A 24,448-nucleotide genomic window follows, 5' to 3' on the forward strand; every position below is an offset into this window, starting at 1 on the left:
CTGACAGAGAGTATGTCAAAAACTTCTTAAGACTTTGCTACAGCACTGGTAGGGCAAGAAACATAAATAATACAGTTTAAGTTAACAGATTTATATGGGAGTCTAATTTTCCTGTTGTAAATACGCATAAAAGATGTTTAAAGAAATGCTTGCTAAGTGGATGGATATATTCTCCATCTATGAATTATACAGTTAAATATACTCTTCTAATCCCAAGAGTATAAAATAAAACGATTTATGGGTATGGCAGTTCATTGAAAACACACCAAAAAAACACTAAATATTTATTTGGCCATATTATTTTCATCATTATTAATGGTAATGAATAACTATGATCATTCAAAGAACCAGCATTTAATTATCTCCCAGGCCCCAGGCACGGTGGTACAGAATACAGTGACTTTATCTCTCTATTACCCAACAGAATATTTAGATTCAACACATACTTGCATTCTTTCTCTTCTGGAATCCTTGTCACATGTTCACCCCCATACCTCCTCTCCTTTAGCTTGTTTCCCTCTTAATTTTTGACAGGTTAAAAAATAAAAACAAAAAACCTAGAAGCCCAACCACAAATGCCGACGTACTTGGCTGTGGAAGGAGTAGAGAGATAACCCAGTTAGTCTTTGGGTGGTGATGCTACATCCAGTGTCACTGCGGATTAATCATGTGCATTTGTCCAAACTGAACTGATATGGTTGCACATGTAATTAAGATTCAGCTTATAAAATTATTTTGTTAGTAATGCTTTGTTGTCTGTTTCTTATAAAGCAAATTGCTCTTAGAAATTTGATTTTTAACATTTCTTGGTAATGGCTAGGAAAAATACAAGAAACTTTTAAAAAGTACTTGGGAATAGTGAGTGGAAAGATAGTTTGTTCCATTATCTGATGTTCAAAACATTATTTTAAAACCAGAGGCCCGGTGCATGAAAATTCATGCACTGGAGGGGGAGTCCCTCAGCCTGGCCTTCCCCTCTCACAGACTGGGAGCCCTCAGGGGCGGGAGGCAACCCAGAGATCAGGGGAAGGCAACACCCCATCACACCTCTGCTGCTGCCACTGTCGGCAGCACAAGCCTTGGCCGGCCCTGGTTACCTGAGCCTTGGGCAGCCCTGGGCGGCTGTGGGGCTGTGGGGCTGTGGGGATTGGGGGACTCCAGAGGCAGGCGCCCCAGCAGGGCTGAGGGGATTGGGTGCCACCATCTTATGGCTGTGGGCACTGCTACGTTTGAGGGCATGACAGTCAATTAACATATTCCCTCCTTATTGGCTGTGGGCGCTGCTATCTTTGAGGATGTGACAGTCAATTAGCATATTCCTTCCTTATTGGCTGTGGGCACTGTCATCTTTGTGACAGCATGAGGGTCAATTAGCATATTCCCTCTTTATTAGATAGGATTATAGAATACATATAGAAATGCCTATGCATGCTTTAGAACATTCATACACTAAATGAAGAACACTTTCTCTCTCACCTTTAAGGGAACTTAAAAGGAAACAAATCTTTTTTAAGAAGATGGAAGCAGTTAAATAAATAAAAATGTAGATCCATGAATGTTAGCAGCAATATGATCTCCTAAATGGATGGGTTAAGTACCTTTATATGCATCATTTCATTTAATTCTTGACAGGCCCATTAGGGTGGTACTATTGTTTTTCCACTTTACAGATGAGGACTGTGAAGTCAGAATAGTTTGCTCAAGGTCACCTTGAAAGTGGCAGAGCCAGGATTGAAGTCCAGAGTTATTCTGACTCCCAGCCCTGGACTGGCTCCCAGCGTGTCTGTTTTATTAAGTGAAATAAAACTATTTCCTGAAACTGGAACAAATAGGAGCTTATTTGAAAATATTACTGATCACTTCAACAAAGGCCCTCTGCTTTCATCTTTCCAAGTATAACTTTATTGGGAGGAATTCAACTTAGAATAAATAGATCCAGAGGTTTTTCACCCATTTCTTTAGCAATATACACGTTGCTCTAGTTGGAGAGTTGGATGTTGACATGAGCTAATGGTAGGTAGGGAAGACCAGGATTTTGTTGCTGCTGTGTGTGTGAGCATGTCTGCATGTGTGTTTTGACACCATGGTTTCCTCAGGTGTTTTCCCACATGGACTGCCGGTTTGGGGTGAGAGGGGGCTGCACGTGTTGGTAGCTCTGCGTGGACTTCCTGGGGCAGTGCCTTTAGGACTTTTGTTCTTTCTCAGCATTAGGCAAGGAGGTCCATTTGGGGATAGCAGAAGAATCCCAAAGAAGCTAATTTGAGGAAAAGGGGATAATGTGTCCTTCAACAAGGCCCTCGTTGTCCACTATTCATGTTTATCCACCTTCCTCTTTTGAGTTTTTCTGTTTAAACTGAAATATGATTGGCATATGTTTTTAAATATATTTTTATTGATTACAGAGAGGAAAGGAGAGGGAGAGAGAGATAGAAACATCAATGATGAGAGAGAATCATTGATCGACTGCCTCTTGCATGCCCCCTACTGGGATCAAGCCTGCAATCCAGATGTGTGCCCTTGACTGGAATCGAACCAGGGACCTTTGTCCACAGGCCGACGCTCTATCAACTGAGCCAAACCAGCTAGGGCTGATTGACATCCTATATAATAAAGACATAATATGCAAATTAACCCTCACGCCTTCACAAGATGGCTGCCTACGACCAGGCTGACAGGGGGGTTAGCGAGGGACGACCACACGACTGAACAGCAGGTTGCGTGGGGCGACCCGGCTGGCAGGGGTGGCAGTTAGGGGTAACCAGGCTGGTGGGGGGGGGAAGTTAGGGGCGACCAGGCCGGCGGGGGGGGGGTGCATTTGGGAGTAACCAGGCTGGCAGGGGGGGAAGTTGGGGCGACCAGGCCAGCAGGGGGGGCAGTAAGGGGTGACTAGGCGGGCAGGGAGGCAGTTAGGAGCAACCAGGCTGGCAGGGAAGGGACAGTTGGGAGTGACCTGGCTGGCAGCGGGGGAGCAGTTAGCAGCGACCAGGCCAGCAGGGGGGGCAGTTAGGGGCAACCAGGCAGGTGAGGGATTAGGAGCCAGCAGTTCAGGATTGTGAAAGGGATGTCCGACTGCCGGTTTAGGCCTGTTCCCTGGGATCGGGCCTAAACCGGCAGTCGGACATCCCCCGAGGGGTCCCGGATTGGAGAGGGTGCAGGCTGGGCTGAGGGAACCCCCCCCCCCATGCACGAATTTCATGCACCGGGCCTCTAGTATTTTAATAAGGACCATTTTATTTAGAATGTAGTGCAAAGCCCTGTGGGTGATACAGAGATGAAAAGATATGGTCACTGCCTTAAATGTTTGTGATTAGTTAGTTACTTATATTTAACTAGGGGCCCAGTGCATGAATTCATGCACCTTGAAAGAAATTGTGGGCCGTGAGGCTGCAGTGGGCACAGGGACAGGTCTCGGCCCATCCTCCACACCCCTGCCGCAGCCCCCAGTCCCCTGTCTGCCAGCAGCCCCGCTCCTGTAGCCACCGCTTCCATGCACGGATGGCGCCAGCCCCGCTCGCACCCACTGATGGCACGGAGTGATTGGGGCTGGCGCCAGCAGCGGGTGTGAGCTGCCTTGATTGCCCCTCAGGAGCAGGAGGAGGTGGAGAAGCTCTCAGGGGCAATTGCGATGGCAGCCGCCGCTCGCACCTGCTGACGGTATGGAGTGATTGGGGCCAGTGCCGGGTGCCAGCAGCGGGTGCAAGCGGGGCTGGCGCCAGACCCAGGTGCGAGTGCCAGGCGGGACCATGGTGTGTGGGAGCAAAGAATTTTCAGTAACCACCAGAGGCTCGCCCCAATGACAGCAACCGGCCCTCTGCCTTGGCCTAGCACCCCCCGCCCACCTGCTCCACTATCCTGTCGCGCTGACACCTGCCATGTTCCACTCTCTGCCGCCTGCTTCTGACACCCGCCATGTTCCATGTGCGCCCCCTGGTGGTCAGTACACATCATAGCAACCGTTTGGTTGTTCTACCATTCGGTCTATTTGCATATTAGGGTTTTATATATAGAGATTGGGAATTAAAAGTGCCTGAGATATAGATTTTCCCCACTGTTGGAAAGTAGGGCATTCCTATGAAACCTTTCATAAACCCAAGTGGCATAAATTAAAGAAGCAATTACCATGAACTTACATGGGACAGATTTTGAGCCTTCCCAGACCCCCCAAAATAACCTACCAAACCATACAAAATACTCTTAATTAGGTCCAGTTTTAGGCCAAGTGTAATAGCTTTACAAACTTTCTTAGGCATTTCTGTTACCTTAGGACAGTGGTCGGCATACCGCAGTTCGTGAGCCACATGTGGCTCCTGAGCCGCGGTTTGCCGCTCTGTTGACTAATGAGTTTGCTGACCACTGGACTAGACTAAATGTTACCGTGTAGTTGGAAGCTGTGAGGATTAGGCAATTGTGGCATATTGTGTGCAAAGAGGTAAAGGGTAGTATATGACAGTGGTCGGCAAACTCATTAGTCAACAGAGCGGCAAACCGCGGCTCGCGAGGTACTCAGGGCTGGATGCTGAGATGCTTGGGGTCGTTCCTGGGTAAAGAGCTTGGTGGGGCCACTCTCGCTGCTGAGGTGCCTCTGCCTCTATTGGATGCTGCAAAGCAAATGATGAACGCTATTTTCACTTTTTTTTTAGTAAAAGTCCAAGTCCTCTTCAGAGTTCTTTCAGTTAGTGAAAACAGGTACTGATCTAGGTCTTTTGTAAAGTGAAGTGGTGTAATTGCAAACTGTGGAAAAGCAGGCTACACCTGAACTTCAATCTCCTCGGCAGGTCACCTGTATTGCACCCACACACCAACCTCAGCACTGTTAAGTATTTCCTTCAGTCCAGGGTGGGGAACGTCTCACCCAAGGGCCATGTGAGACGGGTGCATCATTTGGTCTGGGGTTGTAGAAGGCAGCAAATCAATGATTCTCTCTCATCATTGATGTTTCTCTCTCTCTCCCTCTCCCTCCGTCTCTCTGAAATAAAAAACACACCCATATATGAATAAACACATCTGTTCCCAATTCCTCCTTGTTCACTACCTCATGACCTGTGGTGGGGACCAGGAGGTGCCTGGGTGGCAGGCTGACTTCCTAGTGAGGAGGGGTGATGGGGATGGAGAAGACTCCATGAGGCTCTCTGACATCTGCTTTGTACCCCGTTGTGGGAACGGAGAAGAGGTCTGTATTTGCCATGAGTCTTCAAGGAAAGCATAAAAGCTACTCCTTAATTCCATTAGACGTGTGGGTTTCCTGTTCAAAGAGCTGGTTTTTTTTTTTGCTGTTGGTTTTGTTTGAACTAGACACATAGACACTTACTTGTATTTTCTGTGAATACATATTAACTAGTGGCCCGGTGCATGAAATTCGTGCACGGGGGGGGGGGGGTGCCCTCCGCCCAGCCTGCCTGCACCCTCTCCAATCTGGGACCCCTCAGGGGATGTCCAACTGCCAGTTTAGGCCCAATCCCACAGGGGTCAGACATCCCTCTCACAATCCGGGACCGCTGGCTCCTAACTGCTCTCCTGCCTGCTGGCCTGCTCGCCCCAACTGCCACCCCCGCCAGCCTGCTTGCCCCCAACTGCCCCCCCCCGGCAGCCTGCTCACCCCCAACTGCCCTCCACTGCCAACCTGCTTGCCCCCAACTGCCCCCCCCCCGTCAGCCTGCTCACTCCCAACTGGTCCCCCCTGCTGGCCTGCTCGCCCCCAACTGCCCTCCCCTCCTGGCCTGATTACCCCTAACTGCCTCTGCCTCGGCCCCACCACCATGGCTTTGTCCAAAAGGACGTCTGGAAGGTCTCCAGAAGATCTCCGGGTCTAATTAGCATATTACCCTTTTATTAGTATAGATGTGATCTGAGAGGGTCTGAACAGGCAGGATGAGGACTATTGTTCGGGAGAATTTCTGTTCCAAACGAATGCTTACTAATAGTACTCCCGTTCTTGGAAGCCATTCTTGTCTCCTGAGGACCAGCTAAAGGCCGTTCTTTGATGGCTGGTTCCTCTGGGCTTGCTCACCTCACTGCACCGCCCTTATTGCTCTGCACTGGGAGCTATGATGCGTGTTTATCTCCAAGGATGAAGTCCCCTGGTGATCCTGTCTTACCTTTGTCACTCCAGTGTTCACGGAGTACCAGGTGTGGTAGGTGTCTAATAACTATGGATTGCTTAAATGGTGAATCACATTCATGAATTTTTATTAGAGATTCACATAAACGCCTCATGACTGCCATTTTCTCTAAGTCTGTTTTTACAAATCCATCAGGTAACCTCTTAAAGTCCCATTTCTTAATTTAAATGTAAAATCACATATCATTTTGTTTTTATTATTACCCTTTAGCTTGGAACAGAATGTTCTTTGTGGCCACGGGCCATTGACCTCCATCGCTCCCGCTAGAGAGGGGCTCCTTGCGGCCCTGTTGTGTCGCTCACTGCCTGGTCTCATCCTTTGTACCTCCAGGGCCAAGCATGGTTCACAGCATATAACGGCTGAAAAATGTAAAAAGCAAAAAGTAGATAGAGCATGTCGACTCTTCTTGGAATATGAACTTCTTGACCCGCAAGGAGAGAAGGGCTGGCTCTTGCTCTCTGTGTTCAGTGCTGGTGCCCCGGCCGGGGGTGGCCATTGGGTGAAGATGGGGGGCTCTGACCAACCTCTGCATTTCTGAGGAAGCAAGCGTTCAGGTTCTCCACTAGCAGTTTTTCACATCTGCCTCGCCTTATGTTGAGTTTTTGTCTAATCCACCCCACTTTACTTATTAGGACATTTCTAAATATAGAGGTTATTACTGATCGGGAATTAGGTAATACAGCTAAGTAGCTTTAATTTACATTGGGAAATAGTCACACCAAGACAACATGGAAAGAATATTGCCATCTCCAATGCAATCGTATCAACTCCAATCCCAGGTCAAGCCATTAGCACAATGAGTCTATGTAAGTGGGCTTATTGTAAACAGAGAGCGTCTGGAAGACGAAGTGGTTAGGTTGAAAGCCCACCTTTCGTCGAATCTGACATCCAGACAAAAATTGCAGGTAGAGACTTCAGTGGGAAAAGGATGTGTTTGTCTCAGAACTACTGGGACCCCTGAACACTAACTGAGAGAAACATACAAGAGGGAAATCACCAGAAAACGCCACAAACTGTGGTTATTAGATGGAAGACTGCCAGTTAGCCGAGGGCTAATAGAAACCCGATGAGGAATTATTATTCCACATTTGACTTCTTTTTTAACCAAGAGAACTCATTAGGAGCATATCACCAGGTAATTTGACAATTATTTGAGTGCAGTAAGTCTGTAAAGGGAGAGAAAGGATGGATCTGTATTAAAACAAATGAAAAACCCTTCCACTTGATAAAAACTCCGGAGGAAATAAAGCTGTTTGGTTTGAGAAGAGAACAGTGTAGCATTTTCTTTGAATGATCAAAGAATCATTTTCTGTGTAATGTCATCATCATTCATTGAAAATTAGATATATCGCCACTAACGTCAGTGGGTTAGTGTGTTTCCTGATGTTTAAATAATGGTAACTAAAACAACAGACTGACGATGCCATTGTCTTCTTGGCGGTGTTGAAGGTGCTGGGCCTGCAGACACTGTCCAGATGCTCACACATGTCACCGGGACTGACAGGGTTCGGAGGAAGGGGGGCGGTAGCATCAGGTCCCCTCACCGTGGTGCTCCTGGCAGCCTGGAGGTCCCAGAGGTCATTTCTCTTCTGCACTGGCTTGGCCTATGGCTGGTTAAGATGCAGTTGACCTTTTGAACTGAGGCACCTGGCGAACTTTGAATAGGGACCATATTTTAGTGAGCTTTTGATATAGAACAGGCTGGGTCTTAATCATGAAAACTGCTTTTTAAACACACACACACACACACACACACACACACACACACACACACACACACACACACTGAGTGGCCAGATTATTACGATCTCTGAAAGCATAATAATCTGGCCACTCTGTGTGTGTGTGTGTGTGTGTGTGTGTGTGTGTGTGTGTGTGTGTATCCTACCTAATAATAGTGTAATATGCAAATTGACTGTACCTTCGCTATGCCCACGATTGTCCAGGAGGCACGTGGGTGCGGGACTCGGGGTGGCCTGGGTGGCCGATTGGGCTGGCGGGACGCTGAGCTCATGTCGCCAGCGGCAGGGCGAGCTCAGCGTCTGCGCCATGGCTGTGCTGCGGCACAGAAGGGGCCTCTGGGGCAGCGAGCCCACATCCCGCCGCCGACCATCAAAAGCGGGGAGCTGGGTGTCTGCTCCAGCACCAGTGGACAGACACCCAGCTCCCCCTCGATCAAAAACGAAAATGAAAGCTGGGGAGCTGGGTGTCTGTCCGCTCCGGCACCAGGCCAAAAGCTTCCGCAGGAGGCTTTTGAAAGGCCTGGTGCACCAGCGGACAGACACCCAGCTCCCCCGCGATCGAAAGCGGGGAGCTGTGTGTCCGCTCTGGCACCAGCGGACCCCCTGCCATCAAAAGCGGGGAGCAGGCTGCCAGCAGTGTCTGCGGAGCGTGCTAGGCTTTGCGGGGCAGTGGATATGGCCTGGATGGCAGGTTAGGCCTAGGGGACCCTAAACGTGCATGATTTAATCATGCACTGGGCAATATATATATATATATATATATATATATATATATATATAAATATTAGAATTCGTGCATGGGTGGGGGCCGGCCTGCCTGCTGGTCGAACTCCTGGTCGAGGGGACAATTTGCATATTAGCCTTTTATTATATAGGATATACACTGAGTGGCCAGATTATTATGCATTCAGAGATCATAATAATCTGGCCACTCAGTGTATATATATGAATTATTGATTTCATGGAGGAAGATTAGGGAGAGAGAGATAGAAACATCAATGATGAGAGAGAATCATTGATTGGCTGCCTCCTGCAAGCCCCCTACTGGGAATTGAGCCCGAAACCCTGGCATGTGCCCTGACTGGGAATGGAACCCTGATCTTCTGGCGCTTGGGTCAGTGGTCAGCCACTGAGCCACACCGGCCGGGCAACAACTGCTTATTAAGTGGCAGTGCTGCTGAAAAGGATTTTTCTTCAATATAGAAGAAGGAGGGGCTTCCTCTGTTGTTTTTTTCTCCAGTGTCATGTGATTGTGATGCAGGGAAGGAAAGTCTGTTGAGAGTGAGGCACAGGGTGGTGTCACTGAGCCAGGTGTGAGGTGGGATGGGTGGAGAGAGGATTTCCTTGCTGTGCTCCTTCTCTGGTGGGAACCCCATGCTCTAGAGAGGAGGTGGACTTGGCTGCAGCCAAGGCCAACCTGAAGCACTTTCCCGGACTTTCCCCTTCCCCTCAGTTAGAACCAAGTGCTCATTTCTGAGTCAGCACCATCCTCCAACAGGCTAAGCTTATTCCTGCCCCAGGACCTTTGCCCTTGCTATGCCTTTAGCCAGGAATGTTTCTTTTCTAGCTCTCTACAAAGATGTTTTTTTTCTTAATTCAGGAGATCAATTTAAATATTACCTTCATAGGAGGCTTTTTTTGACCACGTATCTAAAATAGCTCCCAGCAGTAACTCGCTCTCACATCACCTTTATTTTCTGAAATTGTCTTGTACATTAATTTTCTTCTTCCTTATCTTTGTTTTCCTCCCTTCAACTTGCTCTTCCCCATGCCATCTAGAATATAAACTCATCAACATATTTAAACATGCAATACCTGACTATTTAGTCAGGGGCACTGACCTCTTTTCCCGTAGATTGTCAAATTAAAAAATGACAACCACCAGTACAACAATAGCCTCTGGTATGAATAAATCAAAATCATACCTATTTTTTTTGTCAGATCGGCGAAACATATATTTTTTGGTGTGCTGCAGAATTTTAGTAATTAGTTTATGTGTGCAGGAGATGAAAAGGTTGCCATAAAAAGATAATGAAAGAAATAGATTTCACTTTCTGTATTTCAAGTGTTTTATTATTCTAGCAGAAGTAGTCAGAATATCAAATGTTTCAGGAAGCATAGTTATAACAAACTAGAGGCCCAGTGCATGAAATTTGTGCATTGGGGCGAGGGAAGGGATCCCTCAGCCCGGCCTGCACTCTCTCACAGTCCAGGAGCCCTCGGGGGATATCTCACTGATGGCTAAGTTGTCAGTCGGACATCCTTAGCGTCCCGCCATGGCTGCTGTGCTCACCAGCTGTGAGCCTGGCTTCTGGCTGAGTGCTGCTTCCCCCGTGGGAGTGCACTGACCACCAGGGGGCAGTTCCTGCGTTGAACATCTGCCCCCTGGTGGTCAGTGTGCATCATAACAACCGGTCGTTCTACTATTCAGTCAATTTGCATATTAGCCTTTTATTATATAGGATAGCTGTATTTATCTCTGTCTGGAGTGAAGAGATATTAAAGAAAATTGTTAGTTTCTAATTTAATATATCCTAGCCTTTCTAAAGTTGCATGTAGTTTTTGAATGTTTCATCCTGGGTAATAAGTTCTAATTTTTTTGCAAATATTTAAATGTTCCTTAGATACAGTGTCAATCTCAATTGAAAGGGGGCATTGTGTAGGAAAGGAGCTTAGGTGTTCTTTAGCAAAGTGATGAGGAAGCGGGTAAGGAGACCCTTTTTCTCCGCTAAAAGAACTTAGTCGTACGCTTCTGTGATTAGGTGAGTTAAATCTAAAAATCTTTGCCTCATGGTGTCATCAGGAAGTTTAAATGTTACTTAAGTTTATCTTAATAAACATTTGTATTTATTTTCTAATAGAAAGGAAATACCCAGGTACATGTTCTACCACTATCTCAAGCAGCCATGATCAAATAGGATGGCGCTTGCCGAAGAAGTTAATGGAGATGGAATCTTCATAATATTGATTTCTCCCTTTTCTCATCTTTCTGGACCATAAAATAATAACATTTGTGTTAGAGTGTTCCAGAGAAACAAAACCAAAGGGGTGTGTGTGTGTGTGTGTGTGTGTGTGTGTGACCACCCTCTCAGAAACACTCATTTGGTACACCACGTGTCACTAGACTTGTGATCTATAAAGAAAGTCTATCACTCTTCTGAAATTTATTCTATTAAAAACCCTTCGGTTTACTGAAATTATATGTCCTTTGTCCCTGCATCTCCCCATTATGCTCCTGTGAAAGGATATCTTTGTGAATGACCTTTCCTTTCTCTTCTAGCCTTTCAGATTAGGACATCATTGGTTCCTATGCCTGTCAGCCATGAAATGCATTGTACTTTTCTTCTGTGTTCTTCCTGAATGTAAACTATCATCTAGAATGTGATCTTTTGGAGGTTTTGGACCCATTGAATAGTCAAGGGTGTGTCCTAGGGTTATGCCCGAGTCTCTGAGGGCCCCACTTGCCGAGGCTGCATCAACACTGATCACGGACAGGTCCCGATAATCCAGCCACGGCTGCGGTCTGGACTGAGGGCAGCAAACACGTGCCAGTAATTATCTGAGGACAAAACCTTTCCTTGATGACGGCCATTAGTACTTTAAAGAGTGTTTGCCTTTTTAACAAGTGTGTTTACACTTTGTAAGTCCAGTAATTTCTCCCAGGGAGCCAATACCTGCAAACAAAGTGAATGCCCTTAATTCCTTTTCCTTCCTGGGGACTTCTGAGTTTGAAGTTGGTCTCTGTGCCTTTAGTATTGTGTAACTTCTCCTTGATATTCTAAAAAATTAGAACATGAAGTTACAGCCTATAAACTGCATACAAACACAGCCCCAAATGGCATTTCCTACCACCTGTGTAAGAATGTGTGTGGATTTGACAGATAACAGGAATGCCTTTATTCTCAGCGGCTTCCATGTCCCTTCAGTCCGGGTGGTCTGATTAGGGTAAAACCCATCATCACAGCAGGCCAGGTGCTCACACTCAGAATATGCAGCTGTCGGGAACAATCCTCTGATTTCCTGGAAACTCATGCCCGCACAGCACCCCAGGCCATAGCTGCTCCTGGTGCCCAGGTGAGGGATTAGCCAAGTATCGTGTGGCTAGCTCTTGTGAATCCTTCCTACCAGCAGCTCAGATCCTTTCGTTAATACCCAGCTAATACCCAAATCTGTGTGCCCAAAGGCTGTAGTCTCTGAAGGATAGAAAGGAAGAAGCAGAGCAGGAGGGGGAAAAATAAGAACTAAAAAGACAAGAGTGTTGAAGTTATATTTACGTTTCCTTCCAAGCATCTTGGAAATTCTCTCTCAATGAATATCTATCTATCTACCCATCATCTGTCTTCCAATATCAGCCAGTTAGTTTGCTCTTCTGATTTTGGAGTGCAAACATGGAGGTATTTTCTTGTTTGTGTTTGTGTTCATATTCTTCCTTTCCACTTCCTTCCATTGCTTCCTTTTGCTTTTAGTGAATGCTTCTTCTTGCAGCCCCTATGATGGAGGATAGGGAGCTGGGTTACTTACCAAGAAGACTGCTTATTTGAAGCTGCATTGTTGCAAACAGATATTCTTAATTCCGACCTCCATGTTGAGTACTCTATGGTCAACACCCGAAAATACAATGAAAAAGTTGAAGTGTATGTAGATTTTGAGTGCATTCAAAATAGAGAAATGGTGATAGAGTTGTGGACAGACTCCAGGCCTTAGGGGTGGGGCCATTTGTAGGTTCTAGGAAAAACCTGTAGTGGGACTAAGGCCTCGGGAATTCTCAGCTGTCATTTGTAACATAAGATTGCCCCACTCATTTCTGGGAGAGGCCTGCCATCTCTGGGAATGCTGGAGTTTCTCAGTCCTTGGCCTTCTAATTTGTACCCTCTACTGTAGTGAGACTATGACTTCTCAGTGAGGTTTGTGGCACTTTATTATCCTCAGTACTTTATTATTTTAAAGAAATTCTTTAAAGAAAATACCAGCCTCCTTCTCCTCCATTTGAGTCATCAACTGCTCAATAAATATTTGTATAGTGAATGAATGAATGAATGAGAATAATGGCCACTGACAACCTGTCTGGCTAAGTATAGTTGAGAAGCCGTTCTTCAGAAAGTGACACAGCCATCGTCTAATATGCAGAAGTCTAGAGTAACAAATGGGCTGTATTTGATGCTGCAGACGCAGCTGATTGGTGGTGGCTGTCCCCACCAGCACCATGTTGAGAGGGACTCTGAGGTTCTTCATGATTCAGGAGGAAAGAATGTCACTCATGCCGGAGGTGACAGAGTCATTTGCCATCCCTGTGCTAATATACACATTAGGTGACCTCTTTTTTTCAGACATAAAGGTGTCGGGGTGTTTGGAGGTGTGCAAACATCCTCCTTTTCTTCCCCTCCTGAATTCAGAACCGATTGAGAAATAAGACATAAGTGACAGTCAAATGTAGGTTGAATTTTCAGCTGATAAAGGGCAACAGAGAGGGTGGCCTTCCCTCTGTGTTTCTTCTCCCCAGAATTAAACGTGCCAGTCACAGTGGTCTTGGTTCTGAGGGGCACGTCCTGCCTGGTTCCGCTTCCTGCCTGGCAGGGGATCAGAGCAAAGTGCACTCTCTTCATAGAAAGATCCAGAAAGACCAGGTCACCAGGTGTGTTGAAACTTCTCCCTTAGGCAGTAACAGCATATGGCTCCCACCCAAGGAGGGAGTTGTGAGTGGGGTGGAGTGGGACCGGAAGTCCTCCTTCCCAGCTGGCCCTTCTCAGGAATGGAGGGCAAGCGTCTCCCCTCGGGTCAGATGAGAAGAGGGAACACTAACCCAGCAATCGGTTATCTGCAAGCATCTCTTCTAATGCAGCATCCAGACAGTCCACCTGGTCTGCCTTCTTGTTCTGTCTGGGTCCTGCAGCCATCCCTGGTGGGGGAAGCCCCAGGCGTCTCTTGGCCCATTGCAGGTCAGTTCCTCTCTGTTCTTACTCTCTCCTCCCTGTCAGGTGATTTGCTCTGATTGTCCTTACCTGCCTGTGAGGCACTTCAGGGCCACACCTTTGAGGCCCTGTAGGTTTAAGGGACATGCCTCTGGATTTCTTTATATGTTGGGCACAGAGGAGGCCTTTCACAAAACTTGCTGACATCCAGAACTTTATGGAAACTCACATAACATACTCACCTTCTAGACCTGAAAATGCCCTGTCGGTAGGTAAGCATAAATGTCAAACCATGGAACGAAAAGAGACCACACGCTTGACCTAGACATCACCCTCTCCATCATTGTCCCCCCCCCCCCCACACACACACACACACCCGGGGCTATGCTGAGAGGGGCATCAGGCATCCAGCCCACGCCCAGCTTCTGAGGAGAGACTCTGGTCACAGCTTTTGTTCCTCTCTCGCTGTGCTGTTTGTATCTAAGGCCTCTTTCAATTCCTGTGTGTAGTTCTAAACCAGTCCCCAGGAATGACGGGCAGGCTGCCCAGAGGTGCGCTGCCCTGAGCCAGGGGTGCATGGTGGGCGCTGTGCAGAGGGAGTCTCAGGGCACGAGGAAGGTCATGGTGCTCAGCTGGCATGACACGAAAGTGACAGCCTGGTCCCTCTTGGGACAGTCCTGTTCTTAAATACCTCTGGCCACCTTCAGTTCTCTTTCCACCAGTTATCAAGTCTTGTGTTTAAGACTGTTTCAAATACTTAACATAAATACCACCGCCTCTAGTTTAAGCTCCTTGCTTCCTTGATGGGTCTTCCAAGGAACTTGTGCCAAGTCATCCTAAGCCTTTAATCTTCAGATGTTGCATTTGTCTGAACGAGATCTCAGGTGAAATAAGTCACCAGTGGTACAGGACTCAGAATTCGGTTCCCTCTCTCCATTCCATTGGGCTCCTTCCTGGAAATAGACATGTGTTTTAATTATGAATTTATACACTTATTATCTGACAAGCAAATCTAGTTTGCCGTTCCATGAAATTGATTGCAGTGTAGCTTTTAGGAGCATATTTATTAGCATCAATAAAAACCCACATTATTGAGACTGCATTGTGATCAGGAACAGAACAAGAAGATGTTTGTTGCACGGTGGAGGAGTTCATTGGAAAACAGGATTAACCGAGAGGGCCTCGGGGTCACATGGCAACGGTGTACCTTGCTGCCTCTCTGTGCAGCCTTTAAACTCCTGAAAATCTATTCACTGTTTCCGAGAGGAGGGGACTAACATGGAAGAGCATTTTGTACATTCCAGACACGGATGAATTTGAGAGGCAGTCCTCATTCCCTCCGGTTCTTACCGCTTAGCTGGACAGGCAGACACATAAAAGTGCAGTGGAGTTTGTAAGGTGACTCAAGTGCCTTAGGTACAGCGCTGTCCCCCAGCACAGAGAGTCAGCAGCATCTGACTGGCCCCTGGCACTGTTGGCTGGTGGTCCTGTGGTGGATGTAGCCTGGGAAAGGCCATTAACACGGGGACACCTGTGGAGGAGAACATTCTCTTGGCGGTGGCTGTTACCCCCAATAGCTGGGGAATGCTCTGTCTCCAAATCTTGTTTTCTTTGATCATCTTAAAATCTGGAATGAGGAGACATGTCTTCTGAAATGCTCTTTTTCAGAGGGGACAATGAGTGAGCCCCATCACCTCACACTAATAGTACTGCTGAATTAGGGGAGATAAGTGCACCTAACCTTGAGAGTTATGCAGACTGCACTATTTAACATCGTGGACGTCAGCCTCCCAGGGACTGAAGAGGGTACATAGCAAATCTTACCATGCAAGTCATTTATACGTATAGTGTGTTTGTATAGGAAAGCGTCATGGTGGTCTCTAAACAGTGCCCCATAAAGAACTCGTTTCAAGTGCTCAATGAAATGAAAAGAGAAAAGACTCCATCAGTGACCTTCCACTACCTCACCTAGCCCTCACAGCTGGGCTCCTTCTGGGTTCTTACCCGGGTGCAGTCTGTTCTTGGCCACACAGTACCTTTTTCCTCCCTGTAACAAGAACTGAGTAATTTGCCTTCCCTTGGTGGCCAGATTGCTCCACGAGGCGGGGTGTGTAGTTTTACATCCTAGCGAGTGGCGTGAGCCCAGTAACTATTCAGTGAATGATGACTCTTAGGTCCTGATTTATCATACCTGGGGCATAAGCCAACCAGAAGTAATGAGAAAGGGAGGATACCATTATTCTTATTTCATCATTTTGTTCCTTTTGTTACAAAACAAACGGATCCTAGGGTCATGATAATCCATGTTTATTCAGTGTCTTAAAACAATGAATCATATATAAGATTGTGATGTTTACAAAACAGAGTCTTTCTATGACTTTAAACACTCTTCTATAGGAATTTTGTTCCAAATCTTAAGCTAGTGGTTGTTGGAACTCTAGCTTATAAAAGGTAGTCAAGTTACTGAGTCACACACGGATGTACTGTGAGTGCCTTTATGAACACGTGCTTTAAAAAATGCACACCTGCCCTGGCCAGTGTGGCTCAGTTGGTTGAGCATTATCACCTGCACCAAAGGTCACTGGTCCGATTCCTGGTCAGGGCACATGCCCAGGTTGTGGGCTCAGTGCCTGTGGGAGACAGCCAATTGATGTTTCTCTCTCTCTCCCTCTCCCTTCCTCTCTCTCTAAAAATAAATAAAAAAATATATTTTTTAAAGATGAACACGTGCCGAAACTGGTTTGGCTCAGTAGATAGAGCGTCGGCCTGTGGACTGAAGGGTCCCAGGTTTGATTCCAGTCAAGGGCATGTACCTTGGTTGTGGGCACATCCCCGGTAGGGGGTGTGCAGGAGGCAGCTGGTCAATGTTTCTCTCTCATCGATGTTTCTAGCTCTCTGTCCCTCTCCCTTCCTCTCTGTAAAAAATCAATAAAATATCCTACATAATAAAATGGTAATATGTAAATTACCATCACTCCGCTACGCCCATGATTGGGCCAGCAGGAGGCGCAGGGGGCGGGACTCAGGGTGGCCAGGGTAGCTGATTGGGCCAGCAGGACGCTGAGCTCGCGGCGCCAGTGGCACCACGAGCTCAGCGTCTGTGCCATGGCTGCGCCGGAGGCTTTCGGAAGGCCTGGTGCACCGGCGGACAGCCGGCCAGCTCCCCCGCGATCAAAAGCCAAAGCGGGGGAGCTGGCCGGCTGTCTACTCCGGCACAAGGCCTTTCGAAAGCCTCCGCCGCGCAGGAGGCTTTCAGAAGGCCTGGTGCACCGGCGGACAGCCAGCCCGCTGGTGCACCAGGTGCATGATTAAATCATGCACTGGGCCTCTAGTATTTAATAAGAAAAGATGAACATGTGTCCATTCTCATTTAAGTCTCATAAACATGGAACCTGTCCTTGAGAACATAGATTAGAAAATACAAATACTCGAGTTTATATTTTGAGATTAACTTCCTGGATCCTGATAGTTAACTTAGCACATTAATGGCTGATGCTTTGAAGAAATATAAAAGCCCTTAGGGTAGCCCCCTCCCAATAGATCTGCATAGTAGGTTAGTAGGTATAGGCATTAATCAACACAGACCCAGATTTGAACCCCAGTCACAAATCGCCTGGTTCAGAAAGAAGCCTAGTTTGCCCCAGAGTACAGAAATGTAATAGTTATGTGAAAGAGAGAGAGAGAGGGAGGGAGGGAGGGAGGGAGGGAGGGGGGGGGGAGGGACGGACTGGAGCCTACTCAGCTACCAAAGAATTTCCTTCTCCTTCTGAAAACAAGTTTCTGGCACATTCACATGACCACGTGGTGGCTGGGTCGGGCTCAGTCTGGACTCTAGACTGAGAAGACCAGCCTACAGGGGCCACGTTGAAGGCACAGCTGGCAGTACAGGCTCAGGATCACTGTGAACTTTGAACCCACATTACGATGAGCTCTGCACGACCCTTCCTGCGGACCAGCTGTTTGCTCAGTTCTGCTTGCGTGAGAGTTGTCTCAGTCTTCAGGTATGAGCATCCTTTCATGGTTGCCTGGCGAGCAGGCCGGGCCTTTGGATAAACTGAGCTCGCCTTGTAGCCCTCACCTGTGCGCGGATCACTCTCTTAGCCAGAGTCTGAGTTTCTTTAAGGTTAAGGTGCAGGTCCGTGGCAATCTCTGTATAATCCGGGAAATCATTTATTTTAATATCCCGGGATTTTCCCTTTTTCTGAAATTGAAACATATAATGAAGTCATTTAAAAAAATATAAATTCTAAATGTGTGATAGTACATTTACTCCTGGTTCTCCTTCACGGAACATGTCACATGTATGTAACATGGTACTCATGCCCACGTGTTTGGAATGCTCAGGCGTTGGTTGGCATCCCAGCCTTCCTCATTGCTTTGGAATGCCATTTTCAAGCTACTTTGGTTGTAAAATGTTATACTGAAACATTTTATTTTAAAAATTTGAATTGCTTTTTGCTTTACTGCACCATTAACTTGAATCTAAATCAAGGGAGGGCCATGCAGTGTGATGTCAGACATGCTTTGCTTTAAGAGGGCATTTTTTTGTGAGATGTGCTTGAGTGATGTGGGCTTTTCAGACGATTAATAGGAAAAGTCCTGGGGAACAGGAAACTAGATTCATTAAAAAAATAACTGAGGTCAACATAAAATGATTCCGAAGAAGGTAGGCAGTCGGCTTAGTGATGAAAGGAAGGAATGTGGCCTTTCTTCTTGAACTGAGTTGACTAGAGACTTCCCTTTCTGTTATATAATTGGTTGTGAGTTTTCTCCTGGTTACTTCCGCTTACCCATGCCATTTCTTACAGAATGGCCTGAGATGAATTAAACTGGTCTAGAACGGTTTTTGTACTTCTTTGTTCAGCATTTAATTCGAGTCATGAAAGTTGGGTTCCCTCGGTGTTATGGGACTTGCGCGGGGCACACTGCGATGCGGGGTGTCAGTCAGCGGCGGTGGAACTCCAGGAGCGTAGCTCAGAGCTCCCTGTGGACGGATCCACACCCCCTCGGCCGGAGGATGCCGTTCTTTGTTTAAGTGAATTGAGGTTGGGGCCACCACAAGCCACAGCGGTGGTATTACTTTACCCCGCAAGTCGCCAAGGTCTGCCTGAGCAGCTGTATCTTGCTTTCTGGCTTCTTTCTGTGTTTCCTACTGAAGAGTGAGTAGGACTGGCCTTATTTACCCCATGATAATGATAAAAAGAGTCATCTACCTTAGTGTATGCAGAGCTTTGGAAGGAAGATTCTTTTACCAGGAGTAGCTTTCAAGTTCCCCCTGATACTACTGGCAAACAAAGTCCAGCTTGTTGTCCTCGTATACATATAATTAGGTGAGTGCTTTCCTCCAAGATGACCTATAAATATCAGCCGCCCCTTGACAAAGAGCTTTAGGAAGCTTGTATTCAAGGAGAGGTTGCTGGCTTTATACCATGCGTATTAAAAATACATAATGCTATTTAGCTACCATTTTGAGGTTTTCATGAACTTATTTAGCTCTAAACTGTAATTTCCTTTTCCATATTAGTACATCTGTCCCACAGTAGCTTCACGGACTCTGAAGCGTGGACTCGCCCCCACAGGCTCGGTGGCTTCTCAGCGGACGCTCCTGGCTCTCTGATCAGGACACGGAGATTTTAAGGTTTGGACAGCTGCTGAGGCTCTGTGGCTGGGTTGCTTCCGACTCATTTGGAAGCCTTTCGAAGATTGTTTAATTGCTCGTCTCCTAGCTTTTGCCTTCTAAGCCAGCCTTGGCTTGCACAGCTGGGGGCATGCTGTGCCTTGGGGAGATGAAAGGAGGCGGCGGCCACTCCCTTAAAAGTTTCAGTGCCACCGTGTCCACGTCCACAGCAGCCGTGGAAGCCGTGGGAGACCTCAGGGGCCGGCGGGAGACTCAGAGGAAGTGGACCAGGATTGAGAGCACATGGCCAGCTACAATCTTTTTGTTTAGGTTCTTTTGAGATGTACGTTAGTGGGCAAAATCCTGTTTGTGTTGGACCTTAGCAATTTTATTTTAGTGTTTAAAATTTTTTCTACAAGCAGAGGAAGGAAACCAGGTTTCTAGAAGGAGGTCTATGGGAGCATTATGTATGTATGTGATTCTGAAGCACGATGTGAGATGACTTACACAGTCAGCACAATAGGTATGTTCAGATGCCGTGTATATGAACGTGTAGATCATATACATGATGATAAACGGGTAGATCATTCCTAATTCTCCTGCAGCCTTGCAGGGGCACCAGGTGCCCCTGCATCGAGGGTCTAGGTGTCCAGTGGGCCATCAGAGATGGTGTAGGAGATGAAAATTGCACTTAATCAAACTGCCCTCGAGAGGCCCTGGATTTCTCATTAAAAACAGCTGATGCCTTTTCTAATATATTCAGTCCCCTTTGGGTATGTATAATAATGTGTGAGGTAGGTGGTGTGGGTTTAGGGGCTTTGTTGTATGAAAAGTATGTCTCTTTAAATGCACAGCTCAGTGTGGGGCGATGGGAAGCGTGAGGGAGCTGTGCCTGACCTGCTCCCGCCCTGCACAGCCACACCTACTGCGAGAACGGCAGGTGCAACTGACTAGAGAGAGGCATGGAGATGATGCCATTTAGCCTTCACACTTATCATAATTGACTGAGAGGTACACTTAATAACTGAACATTTCACCGCATGCAGATTATACCGCAACCTTAAAAAATGGTAAAACAGTTCCTAAGAATTAACAACCATTACAAATTATCAGGTTAACATGTTTTTGCTTTTATGCCTAGACTCTTGCCTACTTATGGGGCTGAAATAAACCTTTCCACAGTTCCAGTCCTTTGGCCACTTTTCGAGGAATGGTGGTGAATATTTTCTTTTTTTAAAAATGTATCTTTATTGTTAAAGATATATGAAAGCAGGAGCTCTGTTTTAATTACAGGCATACCTCGTTTTATCACATGTTGCTTTATTGTGCTTCACAGATGTTGCATTTTACAAATTGAAGGCAAGACCCTCCATCAGCAAAAATATTATAACTCACTTTATTGCGGGACTTGTTTTATTGCAGGGGGTCTAGAACCAAACCGCACTCTCTACCGAAGGTCTGCCTGCACTTGCGTGCTTTTGCGCCCATGTGTTTGCACTTGGCCTTTCGTGTCCCCGTCAGCTCGCTCTGTCTCTTTTCTGGGCATGTACATGGGGATTTTCGCATTGTACTTACTGGTTTATGACCCTGACCCTGACCCCATGGCAGGGAGCCCCATGAGGAGTAAGGCCAGATTATCTATTTGTGTCCTCTGCTCCCGACACAGTTGAATTGGGTAGGGCTCAGTCACGGTTGACTAAATGTGTGAAGGATAACTTCACTTTCCTATAACCAGCCCAAGAAGCAGGATTTTCCCTGGTCATCTTCCTGAGAATGACGGTGCGCTTACAGGTTCCATGTTTAGATGAAAAGGTCAGGACTTCAGCTGTTACTTAGTGATCACTAACTGCACGCAAGGTGCTGGGCAGAATTCGCAAAGGACTGGAGAGAATCTTCGACTGCCTTAGGTAGAAACTGTGGATCAGAGCAGGACAAATAAGAGCTATAGTCGAGATCCAAATTGTGATGTGAGTAGGAAGGTCGATTCTTCAGGGACTCTAAGAAAACAACTCAAAGGAGGTGACCTACAGGTAGAACCTTGAAGGGTTTATAAGATTTGTGTTAGCCAAAGTGGGAGGACATGCATTGTGTGTGTGTGTGTGTGTGTGTGTGTGTGTGTGTGTGTGTGGTCTTTAACTCAGAATTTAATCCTCTGAGGCGGGGAAAAGAAATTGCCTCAATTCTAGTCCCTTGTAGGGCACAAACATTTGTTAAGTGATACTTGGAGGAAGGACAGGGCAGGGCCATTCAAGGGGGGAATGTTACAACAAACTAAAGAGAGGTAGCTTGAGTTGGGTCAAAATCTGATGCCCTTCTTTTGCAATTTGTATCTGGCAGGCTGACTCATGGGCAAGCTCACTCCTTGCAGACCTGCACTAGGCCATGTGCTCTGACTCTCTCTCAGCCATCTATAGTCAGAAAGCAGAGATGGTTCTTCAAGTGGAACTGTCCTGTCCTTTCTGAGTAGCTGTTCTTGATTTCATTTTGTACCTTAGTTTAATTGTAACTGTAAGAATTACAACATCAAAAGTAAATTCTATGGTGTGACTGTATAGAGGCAATAAGCATGTTCAGTACATGCATACTGGGGTAGATCATAGCATGTTCTTTTTTCCTTTTTTAAAAGCTATATTGATGCCAGAAACCAAAGATGCAAAAATTTTCTATTTGGGGAATATTTTTTCCCAAAGCAAAATTGAGTTTTTATTGCAAAAGAACTATGGAACAAGTCATTTTCAAATATCTGTTTCAAATGCCTTACACAGTCAGCACAATAGATATGTTCATATGCCATTGAACAACGATTGCCAGTTTTTGAACAACTGTTATCTCTTTTGATTGAATTCATTGGACCTTACTTTCTACCCAGCTAGAATTCAGAAGATCCTACTCATCTTTAATTGTTCCTTTTGCAAAAATACAAATTAGCTTCTAAGTTTATAGAACTTGTAATTGTGGCTCTTGAGAATACTTGGATGGAATGTGAAATAAAGCATTTGCTTATTCTTAAGCCCCAAAGCGCATTTCTTTCCAGCTATTCTGTATGCTTTTCAGCATTGAGAGCTTCTATCTGGAAATTGACAATCTGTGCTCTGGTGAGCGTCACAAATGTGCTTCAGAGCAAAGTCCTCATCAACGCTTTGTGTATATTACCCAGTACCTCCCTAAGGAGCCATTTCATTTTGAACAACTTGACATTTGGTTTGAAGAGATGGCAACTGTAAGAACATCCTGGAGAATTGAGGTTAAACAGGACCCCAATTCTGTCATCCTCAGATTTCCCCCATGTCATCATACCTAGAATGAAGCGGGTGACTGCCATGCTTCCTGTGGGGTGAGGAAAAGAGTTTGCTTAAAACACTGCGTTTGTCATGGCTGCTTAAAATATTTGCAAAGGTGAGAGGCTAGTGGAAATCTCTGTTCTTTTTAAAAGTCTGTAAATTGTTGATGCTCTGGATAGGTTTGTTGGAAATGGCGGGCACATGCATGAACGTAGTATACACAATTGAGAAGTATTGCAGGGACACCTGAATGAGCAGTGGTCTGTTGTGGGCGAGAGCTCCAAAAGGTTGGATAAGAAAATATTCACCATGGAGCAGACTGTGGAATCTCACCCTGCGGAAGGCACGGGTGGACAGGAAGAGATTAACCAAAGACCTTGTATGCATGTATGCAGAACTCATGGACACAGACAATAGGGTGGTGAAGGCCTGGGGCGGGCGATGGTTGCGGACTAGAAGGGGTCAATGGGGGGATAAAGGGGGGACATATGTAATACTTTCAACAATAAAGATAATTTTTTTAAAAAAGAAAATATTCGCCATCATTCCTCGAGAAGTGGCCAAAGGACTGGAACTGTGGAAAGGTTTATTTCAGCCCCATAAATAGGCAAGAGTCTAGGCATAAAAGGAAAAAAAAAACAAAAACATGTTAACTTGATAATTTGTAATGGTTGTTAATTCTTAGGAACTGTTTTACCATTTTTTAAGGCTGCGGTATAATTTGCATGGAGTGAAATGCTCAGTTATTAAGTGTACCTTTCAGTCAATTAGGATAAGTGCGAAGGCTAAATGGCATCATCTCCATGCTCTCTCTAGTCAGTGCCCCAGCCACCGGAAGCAAATCCTGATCTCATGTCTGTCACCATCATGACTCTACCTACTCTAGAATTTCATAGAAATGGGATCATACATATGTTCATTTTATTTGTGGATTTTTTAATTCAGCATCATAATTTTGAGATTCCTCTATGTTGGCCTGAATCAGTAGTTTCTTTTTTCTTTTTCATTGCTGAGTGGCAATCCTCTGTATGAACATGTCACCATAGGTTGATCCTTCATGGAAATCTGGGCTATGTCTAAGTGTGGGTTATTAAGAATAAAACAGCAATAGAGGGCTTTTTTCAGACATGGTTTGAATTGGTGGATGGTACAGTGGATGTGTGTTTAACTACAAGATACTGCCCAAAAGATTGCCAAGGTGATTTATCATCTTATACTTGATCAGCAATATTGATGAGTTTTGTTTACCCCACATCCTCTTCAGCATTTGGTACTCTTCGTCTTTTTCATTTATTCATTCATTTCCCGTATTTGTGGGTGAGAGTGGGTATCTCATTGTGGTTTTAATTCGCCTTTCCTGAGTGGAAATGAGGTTGAACACTTTTTCATGTGCTTCTTGACTGTTTGCTTATCTTCGTTTGTGAAGTGTCTCTTCAGGCCTTTTGCCCATCTTTTACTATGTTGTTGTTATTGTTGTTTATTGGGTATTAGAGTATTTTTATACACTACATGGAACCCATATTTTAGAAATCGGCTTTGCAAATATTTTCTCCCATTCTTTGGCTTACCTGTTTATTCTCTAGGTAGTACTTTTTGATGAACAGACATTTTTAATTGTGATATGATCCAAGTTATTTTTCCTTTTATGTTTATTCATTTCTGTACTCTCTCTAAGCTATCTTTGCCTACTTCAACATCATGAATCTATTATTCTGTACTTCGTTCTAACAGCTTTTAAAAACCTTTTTGTTTTGAAATAATTTTACATTTACAGAAGAGC

The 24,448-nt window shown here is 45.8% G+C and overlaps 1 protein-coding gene across 4 annotated transcripts in view; it reads left to right on the plus strand.

Annotated features, from left to right (window-relative positions):
* Positions 1 to 24,448, plus strand: part of AFF3 (ALF transcription elongation factor 3) — a 514,559-nt gene that overhangs the window by 147,502 nt on the left and 342,609 nt on the right. The gene's annotated exons all lie outside the window — the stretch shown is intronic.

The sequence above is a fragment of the Cnephaeus nilssonii genome (assembly GCF_951640355.1).
Source record: "Cnephaeus nilssonii genome assembly, chromosome: 15".
NCBI classification, from domain to species: Eukaryota; Metazoa; Chordata; class Mammalia; order Chiroptera; family Vespertilionidae; genus Cnephaeus; species Cnephaeus nilssonii.